This window comes from Sabethes cyaneus, chromosome 1 (genome assembly GCF_943734655.1).
Source record: "Sabethes cyaneus chromosome 1, idSabCyanKW18_F2, whole genome shotgun sequence".
Classification (NCBI taxonomy): domain Eukaryota; kingdom Metazoa; phylum Arthropoda; class Insecta; order Diptera; family Culicidae; genus Sabethes; species Sabethes cyaneus.
This window is the reverse complement of record NC_071353.1, coordinates 167,354,592-167,367,478: the sequence shown is the minus strand read 5'-3', so window position 1 is coordinate 167,367,478 and position 12,887 is coordinate 167,354,592. Positions and strand designations below refer to the sequence as shown.

The 12,887-nt window shown below is 40.4% G+C and overlaps 1 protein-coding gene across 2 annotated transcripts in view; it reads right to left on the bottom strand.

The window, feature by feature from the left end:
- Positions 1 to 8,083, bottom strand: part of LOC128732566 (protein-tyrosine sulfotransferase) — an 87,802-nt gene extending 79,719 nt beyond the window's left edge. Inside the window, exon 1 of one of the 2 annotated variants that reach the window (XM_053825841.1) lies at positions 7,159 to 8,083. The gene's annotated coding sequence lies outside the window, so the exon portion shown is untranslated. The remainder of the gene's footprint in view (positions 1 to 7,158) is intronic. The other variant, XM_053825840.1, reaches the window with a different exon arrangement.
- Positions 8,084 to 12,887: the final 4,804 nt, after the last annotated feature.

Sequence of the window (12,887 nt, the reverse complement as noted above, 5' to 3'; positions counted from 1 at the left end):
CATTTGAATTTCATTTGTATGGGAGCTCCCCTCTTAAAAAGGGAAGGGGTCGTAATTCACCATAGAAAAAATTTCTGCCATCTAAAACTCCCACATGCCAAATTTGGTTCCATTTGATTGATTAGTTCTCGAGATAAGAGGAAATTTGCATTTCATTTGTATGGAAGCCCGCCCTCTTAAAGGGGAGATGGGCCATAACTCGCTTTCTAAAGAAGAGAGGGGTCTCAATTCACCATAGAAAAAATCTTGCGTCCAAAACCACTTACATGTCAAATTTAGTTCCATTTGCTTGATTAGTTCTCGAGTTATGAGGAAATTTGTTTTTCATTTGTATAGGAGCCCCCCCCCCCTCTTAAAGTGGGGAAATCCATAGAAAATGTGCCATAGAAAATATTCTTGCCTACAAAAACACCCACATGCCAAATATGGTTCCATTTGCTTGATTAGTTCTCGAATTATGAGGAAATTTGTATTTGATTTGTGTAGAAGCACCCCCTCTTAAAGTTGGGAGGGGTCCTAATTCACCATAGAAAATATTTTTGCCTCGAGAAACCTCCACATGCCAAATTTGGTTCTATTTGCTTGATTAGTTCTCGAGTTATGAGGAAATTTGAGTTTCATTTGTATAGGAGCCCCCCCTCCTAAAGTGGGTAGAGGTCCCAATTCATCATAGAAAAAAATTTTGTCTCCAAAAACACCCACGTGCCAAATTTGGTTCCATTTGCTTGATTAGTTCTCGAGTTATGAGGAAATTTGTATGGAAGCCCCCCCTTTTAAAGAGGAGAGGAGTTATAATTCCCCTTATAAAGAGAGGAGGGGTCTCAATTTACCGTAGAATAAATTCTTGTCACCGAAAACACCCACATGCCAAATTTTGTTCTATTTGCTTGATTAGTTGTCGAGTTATGCAGAAATTTGTGTTTCATTTGTATGGGAGCCCCCCCTCTTAGTGGGGAGAGGGGTTTCTAACCATCACTAAAACCTTTCCTGGCCCCAAAAAACCTCTACATGCATATTTTCATGCCGATTGGTTCAGTAGTTTTCGATTCTATAAGGAACATACGGACAGACAGACAGAAATCCTTCTTTATAGGTATAGATAATATAACATTGAAAGGAACACTTTTGAACGCTTTCAGACACTTGCAGTATTTCGTGACAGAAAACTCAATTGGAACACACATTTAGAGCAAGCAGTAAATAAAGCTATAAATGCTCTATGGCTATATGTAAAAGGACTTTTGGTAAAAAATGGAGACTAAAGTCGATCCATTGGATCTTTTCGGCTATTGTAAGACCCAGGACCTATGCTTCGTTAGTCCTGTGGGCAAAAACAAAGGAGAAGGCTCCACAAAAAAAGCTAGAAAGACTTCAAAGGCTAGCCACTCTTTCAATACCAGGTACAATAAGAAGCTCACCATCGAAGGTATTGGATGTTTTACTTTATATGCTTCCATTGCATCAGTTTATACAATTAGAAGCTGAGTAAGAGTACTCTTAGGATCAAAAGATCTATGGATCTCTTTGAAGGTGATCTTACCGGTCATCTCACAAAATGTCTACTACCTGGAAAAAACTTGAAAGACCAAGAATCCCCAGTAGTCCTGCTAAAGTTTGAAAATTACAGAAATGCGTTTTATTTCGCCGTCATAAAATCGTAAATATCTCAGCGAGATTTGAACATACGTCCATACTTTCTTCGGCAAAGTTGTTTGTCATGAAATTTCCCATCTATACAGTATAGCTACGTTGCACAGTGGATCCATACAAAAGCTGGACGAAAATAAAAGTTGTCCGAAGATGCTGAAAATGTCATCTAAGGATAATGTTGGGTCGCTGAATCTGATTTTTGTATCTAAAATGTTCTAAAATTATCATATGAACGTCTAGGGTTGCTTAAAAAACTTATTGCTGTAAATCATACTTTGTTTGGCTGTATATACATTTTTTATATTCTGAGTGGTTTGCAACAAACTGAATTACTAAAACTATAATAAATTGTGCAAGCTCATGCTCATGTTTCCAATACATAACTGTGAACGATTATTTCATATTCACGTATGTTTTAAAACAAATTAAAACTGCTTTTTAGCCAACAGTGTTTCTTGCTATCCTTGGAATTTTGAAGCAAATTGAAAGATATTGAAAGATAACAAAAGCAATGACCTAATATGGAAGCGACACATGATTCAGAAAAAGATTTCGTTCGATTCCAGATATTTAAGATGAGAAAAAAAGAATAATTTTTTATGTTTATCGGAACGATGAATTTGTTAAGAAAAATTTGCTATATTGTTAATCGCTATCATCCTCTACCAGCTTCAAACGTGTTTTAACATCTTCCGATAAATCACTGTTTCGTTCCGTTTCTTTGCGGAGCCCAGAAATGATCGGATCTGACGAAATTAGCAACTCGTTAAACTCCATCCAATAAATTCGTCATTCAAGAACCTTTTCGGGAATTGTCCTTTCTTAGACGCCGTATTTCTTTATTCATTTGCTCCTGCGCTTCCTCACACATCCGACCAATTGGAACCATAGCTTTATTAATTATTTCATCCATGAATATGAACCTTATGCAAAGTTGTCGGCATTCGATACCATCCGTACAAAGACACGTATGACTGTGAAGTTTCATTGGAATAACTTTTAAATTTTTCTTCAGCGAATTCTTCGCAGGAAGAGATTACTGCGAACATTAAACTGAGGCGTTTTATTAATCGTTCATCTATTTTAGTTATCGACTGACCGATTTTTGGAACGTCTTAGTAGAATACGAAACCTGGAAATTAAATAAAAAGAAAACTTATCCAATTTAATTCTACTATGTATATTTATGCTTGACAGATACGTATTTCGCCTGCGACTTGCAGGCTTCCTTAGAGTCTGTTTTCGAACTTAATTGGCCAAAGCAATTTTACGGTTTTTATAGGACCTTAAGGTTCCGTGAGCTATGTGCGGGTATACCAAAATTAGTGTAGGTAAAGGGATACAAGGGGGGCTCTGTAGCAAGGTTACCGAGTCTGCTTTGACAAGCGAATGGTCGTGGATTCGAATCTTAGTAGAATCAGGCCATTCGATGTCAAAGTGACTTTAGCATGGGTTTATTCTCTGGCCCCTCATCACCCTTCCTTCATGCTGAGTTCTACATTATCCCGAAGACGCTTCTTATGGTTAATATACTGGTATGAGCACCTAATGAGGTAATGGTTTTGAACCTCAGGAGGACTCACCAGTGCTAACTATAACGAGGCGAAACAGGTTTGGTATAGTAGGACATGCATCGAAGCATGGGTAAAACCCTCAACACATAAGCACGCATAAAAAAAAATATAAGCTTATCGTTTACTCAATAACGATAAAGCACAGAAATGCAGTGCAGAATGCAGCATACACCCGGGCAACATTACAATAGATCAATAATGTTGTGGTCAAAGTGATAAGCCCATACAAAAAAAGGGATACAATGTTTGCTTAAGACTACCTGTGCAGGTATACACAGTTGGTGTAGATAAACTAATAATATTGTAAACTACATTCTATTGGTGAACTAATTCTATTGAAAGAGTCTGAGATCTAAAAAAATAATTAAATTAAGGGAAACCTTAAAAAGCTAATGGGAGCGAATAATGTGAAACCGGGATCTGAGAAGAGAGAGAGAGAGAGAGCGAAGTTTTTTAACCAGAAGTTGTTTCGTCTGTGTGTGTTCCTGTATGTCTGTGTTTTGGCACATATTTAAAAAGCCAGGAGTTGCCGTTTCCAGGGTCTTTGTTTAGTAAATTGGAGGAGCACCTCTTGTAAATCTCTAAACTTTCCGTTACATCCATCTTCCACGCAGAGCAGTTGTTTACTACTTTTGCGTTGTCAATGGTCAGCGGATGGTTGTCGTTGAAGATATGCTCAGCCACTTTTGATCTAAAATGGTGTGTTAGGCCCTTCTCGGCATCTCTTGATGCTTTTGTTACCTCTGCCAAGTGTTCTTTAGTACGTGTTTCCAGATTCCTTCTCGTCCGACCGATGTAAACCTTCTCGCAATGTGGGCAACTGATTTCATAAACCCCGGATTTCCTGTGTTCTTCTATCGGGTCTTTAGTTGATCCCAACTTATTTTTGAGCTGATTGTTTCGGCTCGTGTAGACTAGATCAATTCCAAATTTCCTCATTTTCCGACGGAGAGGGCGTGTAATGTTTCCGTCGTATTCTACTGCCACTCTCTTAAGTTCTGGTGTGATTGGTGCAAGTGTTGCGAGTGATTTTTTGTATGCGTCTCTTCTTGTTTTGGAAATAATGTTCTGGATTGTCGTTTCTTTATATCCGTTTAGTTTTGCAATTTCAAGAATGTGTGCTAGTTCTTTTTGATTTCCTAGCTCACTTAACGGTAATGTTTCCATCCTGTGTATCACGTGATGGAAAGCTGCCATTTTGTATTGGTGGGAGTGATTAGATGAGCTAGGTATAACTCGTTTGGTGTTTGTTGGTTTCCTGTAAATTTCAATTTCTGTTTCTGTGCTTTCAATTTGTCTTATTACGAAATTCAAGAAAGGAAGTTTTCCGTCTTTTTCTATTTCATATGTGAAGTGTGTTTCTGTGTGTGCCGTTCATGGCTGCTAGAATGGTTTTCAGTTCTCCTTTTTTGATGATGCGAAAAAATGTCGTCGACGTAGCGCCACCATCTTGTTGGAAGAACCTGGTTTTGTTCCAGCTTATTTTCACGGTTAGCCATGAATAGTTCGCACAGAAACGGTGATAAAGGATTGCCCATCGGTGCACTTTTCAGTTGTTTGTAATAATTGTCTCTGAATGTAAAGTAGTTCTCCTTCATACACAAACGTGTCAGCTTCACATATCCTCCCACCTTTTTTCTCCATGCGTTATCCTCATGCTGTTTCAATAGCCAGTCTTCCAAGAGGCTTATCGATTCTTCCACGGGGACGCTTGGGAATAAGGCCGTAACATCGAAAGAGACCATTATGTCGTCTTCTGCTAGTTCTCTGGATGTTTTTAGGTACTCGCGTTTTTAGATTGCGTACCCATAAGCTCCTATAAAAACTGTAAAATTGCTTTGGCCAATTTAGTTCGAAAACAGACACTGAGAAAGCCTGCAAGTCGTAGGCGAAATACGTATCTGTCGTGAATAAAATATACGTAGTAGAACTAAATTGGATAAGCTTTCTTCTTTCTTAATTTTAGGTTTCGTATTCTACTAAGACGCTCCAAAAATTTCAGGCACATTTATGAATATCTGTCTGAGATAAGTTCTTATCCCTAAAGCAAAGCAGAGAAAAGACTACGTTCTAAATTCCGTTTCCCAATTTTGTGTTCCGTTTACCAAACATGACATTTTGTTTTTATTCGACAAACTTCGTAGCCAGCTGTTGGCGTACAGGACAATTGCGGGGTTAGTCCTACGGTTTTATTGACTCTAACAGTTAAGATTCAAACATATGACGACTTTCTTGTTACACCATGTCTTCGTGTGGTCTCGCCCTTACCCCAGACATTACTGGAATTTTCTGAGCCACCCAGCGTGGCCACTGTAAAAGAACCTTTCGGGCCTGGAACCTCCAGAATAATGCCAAGATCCGCACGTTTTGGAGACCCACTACAAAAAGCTTCTGCCTTACCGAATGTCCTGCCAGAGTCCACCAGCCCAGAACGTCTTGTTAAACCACATATTTGCTCCTTCTTGGTCTCAGAAGTTGTCAATTTATCAGGGTTTCCGGATCTTGTTGCATCAGTGACCTGCTCAATGTAGTAGTGACACAGGTATCATGGAGGGTGCCTTGGTACTCCATAAGCTTCGTTTGTGGTTAGGTATTTATTAATCCCCCCACACTATTCATCCCTCGGCACGGTTTGCATAACGCCTTGGATAAGGGGTTTATTCATTCAAGTCTTTACGTATTAACCATGGATAACAGCTATTGCAATCATCCTTCTTTTAGAAGTTTTGTACATTGTCTGTACATTGTAAATTGACGGTCACTACCGAAACAAATTCTGGTCTTTGGGGAACCCTTTATTTTATAGGTGAAGCTGGTTATGGAATGCAAAACTTTTTTAGTATACAACTTATCAAAACGAGATTCGCAAACATTGTCTTTCATAATATTGTCGAGACTTAACCCTTTATAAGGCCGTGGCAATTAATTTACCACCAACGAAAAATATTTGTTTTGCGTCTATAATGACATCAGTATAATTATAGAAGCAAAATAAAAAAATTTTGTTGGTGGCAATATAGTTGCCACTGCCTTATAAAGGGTTAAGGGGGGTTGTTATTGTTATTATTGAGTCAGTTTTGTGCTCGGTGACTGGCCATAGAATGATGCATCTTTTTCGGCATACGATAAATGTTTCGTCGTCTAGCACATACACTTATGTTTTCACAAAACAAATTTGACTTTGAATGAATCACAAAAGTTTGCAGATAAACTTTATCGTCGATGGCAATCCTCGTCCTGCTAGTTTCCGATGTTAAGCGAGTGCTTTGAATTTCACTCTTGACGAATGAGACTGTCTTACAAAAATAGCCAATTTTCTAAAGGATCTTCATTGCCACTAGACAGGTTACGTTGAAAGAAAGCCTACTTTGTCGATAGTGTCGATAGTGCTTGAATTTTTTTTTCATTGCGTAATTGTAAACCATTTGTCAACATGTTAGATCGATAGATTGCTTTGATTAAAACGAGAACGTGAGCGAACATCTACAACGTGACGGCGGACGAATTTGGCCAAGGAACAAAAAAAAAAAAAGAAAACGTTCAAGTCACGACCCTGATGACACCACCGAAACAAAGGGAAGGATTTTCGTATACAGGCGACCGAGAATGGGTGGATGGGTGGTAGTAAAAGGATGCTTTGTTAACAGTCTCCATCTCTCTTGATATAAAACTTATGAAGCACAAGTAGGCTCACCTACTTCATCATAGGAGCCTTCCCGGTTCACTTTCATCCTTGCCTTTTCATACTTCTGTGTGTATGGGATTTAGTCAAATAAAATGAAGACCAACTGAGTTGCCCGCAGGCAACCGGATGGCGCGCTTCTTATCAGTAAAGGAATCTCATATTCCAATCCTATCGCACTTCGGTTCCAGCTGCCGCCTTTCGGCACACAAAGTAGTAAACACGTATATATTTTATAAGTATGCAAATCACCTATTTATATGCCGTATTGCTTTTTTATCCCTGGCATGCTTCGTCGCCCAAATGAGGGCCCAGTTCAAAAGGCCATAAAAGCTCCACCCAACGCCAATCACCTTCAGCCAGTGGCAGCCGCAGCCTCACCACCTTCGCAACTTCGACAGCTGAGCAGCAGTCCAGAAGTCGCTTTTTTTCACATTAATTCTCACACAAAACTACACGCCGTTAACGAAAAATTAGCGATCTCAGTAACCACTGGGAAATAAAACAATCTGACGTACGGCTCACTGCTGCACCACCCTACAAACACCCTTACCCTATACGTGGCCTTTTCCGCAGTTAATTTTTCATATCAAATCACACTGAGGCGAGAACACTTACAATCTGCACTTCCCGATTCCCGTCAATGGCACTGATGAAATCCGTTTTCCACGAACCCGAAACCAATCGCACCAGGTAGGGTGTGGGTTACATTTCGGCAATCTTCACAGTGTTCACACCGAAATTGATACACAAAACGATTGTTAAACACTCTTCTTACGACAGTCTCAAACGCCGAGCTCACTGGGAAGATAATGTACAAGCACGTATCGAACGGGTCACTATAGTAGATTACAGACCGAGCCGGAGCAAAAATCGCAAGCAAACCACAACCGCAGGCGGAGTCCACAATCTCCAATATGTTACCAGACAACGACAGAAGACGAGAAAAGAACCAACCTCGTCTTTATACAATGCAAACACGAACTGAAACTGCTGCTGAGCGACAGCGCGAATGCGCGCACACACAACTATAATACGAAGATGGATTCGCTTCGAATTCAAACACGCACGCAGCAGAAAGAGCGAGAGAGAACGAACGGTATTAAACGAAAAATGACAGTACGTAACGAATAATGAATCGTTCGGTAATATTCGTTTCGCCTATGCGATTGACCAAATTTTTTTTTTATTTTGCTACTGCCATCTGCCACTGCCACCCGAGCAAACCAAACATAACGGAGCTATGCGTATATGTGTATGGGTATACGTGTGATTACGCGAGCGTGCAACAAAAATAAGGAGAGAAAAGGAGAACTTCGTTTGCACAACAAAACTGTCAAAGTGGTCAGAAAAATATTCGAAGATCAGAGCTGCCGGCCTTTTTTGAACTATTCGAATTCCATTGAGGATAGATGAAAATTCCTATTTAATAGATTAAGTTTTGATCCCCGATGATGTAAATGGAGTAAAATTTGTATAAAGGGCCAAACAGAATGCTGCGTCAACGCTTCCGTCAGCGTTATTTTGACAGTTTAACCATGGGCCTTAACCATCTATTTGGGCGTTAAGTTTAATAAATTTGTTCATACCAATATGTAAATTTATGACTCCTTCACAAACATTTATGAAAATTGTTTTTGAAACAATATAACTATATAAATCTGGGTGCACAGCTGAAGCGTTTGATTGGCATCAGGGTTGGGAACATTATATTCCTTTTTGTTACGGTCCCATAAAATGCGACTCATTTTTATATCACTGCGGATCTTATTTACTTACACGCTTATTGCAACTATGTTTATGAAATAGCCTGCTCAATAAAAACCAACAACGTGTCCATGTCCGCCTGTTCGGCGGAACAATGGGATGAAATCTGAGATCTCCACTGCTGACGGTTACCCGCCTTTACCTGTCGCCAGGACATGTTCTCGTCTACAGCCCGGATGTCGTTGGCTAAGCTGCGTCGCCATCGCCATGAGCCAATGGGTCACCCTCTTCTACGCTGTCCTTGTGGATTCCAGTCGAGTGCTTCTCTGCCGGCCTCGTTCGCTTCTTTTCTGAAGGTGTGACCGATCCAATTCCACCCACGTTCACGAATTTCTGTGGCTATCGGCCGTTGATGACACCGACGATGGAGTTCCTCATTGGATATCCAGTTGTCAGGCTAAGGCTACCAGGCACGAATGATATAGCGCAGATACCGGTTAATGAATACCTGCAGTTTTTGCGTTGTCTCCGATGAGACACCACGTTTCGCAGGCATACAGCAGTACGGATCAAACGTTTGAATTAAAGATTCGGGTTTTCGAACGTATAGAGGTTTGAGCGCCAAATGTTTCGCAGACCTGCAAAGGCACCTCTGGCCTTCCTGATTCGTGTGGCTATATCAGTCTTGGTACCACCATCGGACATGGTGGAATTGTCAGTGTTCACTACCATAGACTTAGTTTTTGCTATATTGACTGTGAGTGAGACCAGCTGGATGGGAGCTCTCAGAGAGGTCATCTAATTTGCCTTGCATATCGTTTCGGTGTTGTGCGAGCAAGACAATGTCGTCGCCTAGGTCGAGGTCATTTAGCTGCTCCATCGTTAGAGGATTCTAAGGCAATTCTTAATTTGGTCTACTGTCAATTGCTTCAGCTATTTTTCTATCTTTCTCTATCAAGAAACCCCGCATACGAATAGTTAGAAGATTAGGACAGGACATGACACGTGGCTTTTTCATTCTTCTTCATTTTGTTTTGGCGTTTCGTTAGCTTAGCTTAGATTAGACTGCTTGCATATATCAATGGTTGCACAAAGTGATTAATCCGAATCAGTAAAATTGCACAATGAATCAAACGAATGGGGTTGGGAGTGACCGGTCATTCTGTGCAAAATTCAGTGATTCGACATATGAAGGATCAATAACTGCGCCGGTCACGTCCTTCTTCATTTTTTGTTTGATTATAGTCATTTTAACAGCTTAGGTCATTCGTGACTTCTGCGGGGTTGGGATTTGAGCCCGGGTTCTCGGCATGAATGCTAACCACTACGCTGGGATTAACCCCCTTCATTTTATTTTGGCGTTTCCGTTTGAAAACTTCCTACGGTTTACGGCACCAAAAAGTGTTTCCAATATAGACCAACTCCAACAAATACTTTTGCTGTATAATTGCTTATTAAGCGCTTGATTTCTGAACATTAGCTGTATAACGGTTGAATAATCTACTGTTTAAATAAAATGTTCGTTGGGACCTCATGCTTTTTCTTGACCGTTTAATGAGGTCAAGACGGTAGAAGAAAGTAATGAAACAAAACTGTTGATAGTGTCCATACAGGACGGGACAAGGCGTGAAGGGAAAAGAGCGGAAAATTAGGTAAAGAAGGATCATTGAAGCAGCGCTCAAGAAGTTGTTTACCACTTCCTTTTGTCCAAGCTGCGTGATCCACCGGATCCATTCATTGCTGCAATGATCCTCCATTAACAAATTTTCTTCCCTTTTATCTTTACGCCTTGTTCTCGTTCTGCTTGAACTTACCGAGTTATGAAAACCGATGTCAACCGATCCAATTTGATTACTCTTTTCTCGCGGAGGGATACATCTAAAGCCCTCTGTTTATCACGGACAGTCTGCTAGGAAAAATAGACTACCCGAAAATTCGACTTTAACGCCAAGATCCTTTCGAAATAGTGCTATGCTGAGGATGTCACACCACCGTAGATACAGAATCCTGTGTGTTTTTTTACGTGAGGAGCCATGCCAGGCACACTACTCTATGCCAGGCACACTAATGATGTATGTTTACATCGCGTGGCACAGTGTGAGACTCTAACCCACTAAAAACCTCACGGGTGCCTGACCTAAACTCCCCCGGAGCTACCGTTCACCCTCTAACGGGTAAGACCGTCTGTAGACGGCCTTCGATTTTGGAGCTCCAGAACCACATACGAATATGCAATATGTTCAGAACAGATTTTTAGACATGTTGATACTAATATCACAACCAGGGCTTCGACCGATCCTTTTTTTCTACCGCAGTCACACCAACGCGCATTCAAGTTCACACCGTCCGTTTAGAGGTGGAATACGAACGCTATGCATAACACAACTGGCAGTTTGCTCATGCTCAGTCAAACGCCGATGGCACGCAGCAGAATGAACGCGTTCTAAAACTTTTTGACATTTTCGTTTCGATCAAGTTGCCTTTACCGTTTGGAGCAGCGAATGACTGCAAAACAGTCAAATGACTGGCAATCACCACGCTAACGAAAAGCAACCGCACAATCGTATGATTCAATTCTACAAAAGAACAACCACTACATGTGCATGGAAGAAGTCGGTCGGACTCCGTCCAATACAAACGAATATTTTGCTTGCGTCCGACCGACGTCCGGGTGACAAACTATTACTGTGAGCAGCCGATTTGGAGACAAAAAGAGAAACGAAAAAATACGTCACCGTATGCTTCCAGTCAGTTGCAGTTTATATTCTCAAAGCGTAAAGCAAAACGGGAGATCGACTGTTTGCTTTTGCTGAGATGCCGCATGAATTGTAAGACGGCAGCAGCGCAAGCGGCGGATTGACTGGATTCAAAAAACAGTCAAATGATCGTTCAAAAAGCGGAGTTTGAATGCGGAAAGTTCACATTCACGGCAGTCACATTCAACTTGCGACCCCTTTTCAAGCCCTGTCACAACATTCTGACCATGCGTTCAAAAGTTATCATCTTTCAAAAACAAGAATTTCGAAAAATTCCGATAAAAAATTATGGTGCGAATATTTCCTTTTTTACGTTTAAAGAAAAAGGCAAGGAAAAAGGACATCTAGTACAAAATGTTCGATCTCAAATTTTTCTTACAAGTAATTTACATGTTTTTTCCAATTTTGTAATATATTTGAACTGAAAAAATATTTGGGTAGAGCGTTAGGCATGAAAAACTAAAAAAAGAAATCGGACTATTTCATACCTAGCGGTCCTCCAGATAAATATTTTCGCATGAAAATCAGCACTCGAGCGTCTTTTGAGTGTACTTTTATGATAAAGTAATCATTTGTTCGATCGCATCGTTTTTACGATGTTGCCCGTTAGAGGTTTAAGTATTACTTCGAGGGAAGGTCGATAGAACCGGTATGAGCCTATACGTCCATCTACTGTTCTCGGCCCTGGCCCAATCTTGCTGCCATATGATTATGATATATGATTGAGATATAATCAAATATTGCAATCGTCTATACTGCTTTATAATTCACAGTCATAAATTGTATATGAAGACACGCACGACTGCAAAACAACTTATTGTTCACTGCGATTTGACATACTCTAATCATTATACAATTCCGACTTGAAATTGACCTGAAAACGATTTAATGTGAACTTTCTATTACAATTTTATGTTATCTGGGACGTTTCCTCTTGCTCAGCAGTTTCGGCAATATAGTTTATATGCAACTTATCTCTCTCCAGAACTCTAAATAGACCATTTTAGTTGAAAATGTCGAGCCAATTTCCCCTTCTACAATCTGGATGTTCAGAATTCGCGCATAATCGACCTGTTTTTAAAACGTTTGTTTTCGTCAAATCAAAACAACAAATTCATAGGGTGCGCGCCTTGCGCGTGTCTGAAAATGAATAGAGTTACCAAATATTCAGATTAAAAATGAATTCGTCTGATCTGAACGAGGTGTTTTTTATATTAGCGGGGGTTGAGTGTATTGCCTTACATGATCCCGTATTCTTCGCAGCGCTGCTATCCAGGCTGGTGCTCCATATCTTAGTACCGAAGATGATACGCTGGCCAGTAGTCGTCGTTTGCTGCTACTAGGCCCCTATTCGGCATTATTCTGGCTAACGCGTTGATAGAGTTGAATCAATATATATAGAATGCCAGTGTCGCTGCAGTGCTCGTGGTAAACATCACACATTTGAAAATTACGTATTTACACTGTATGCGCATATGTGTGAGTGATCGATTCGAAACTGGAATCTGATTGTCAAAC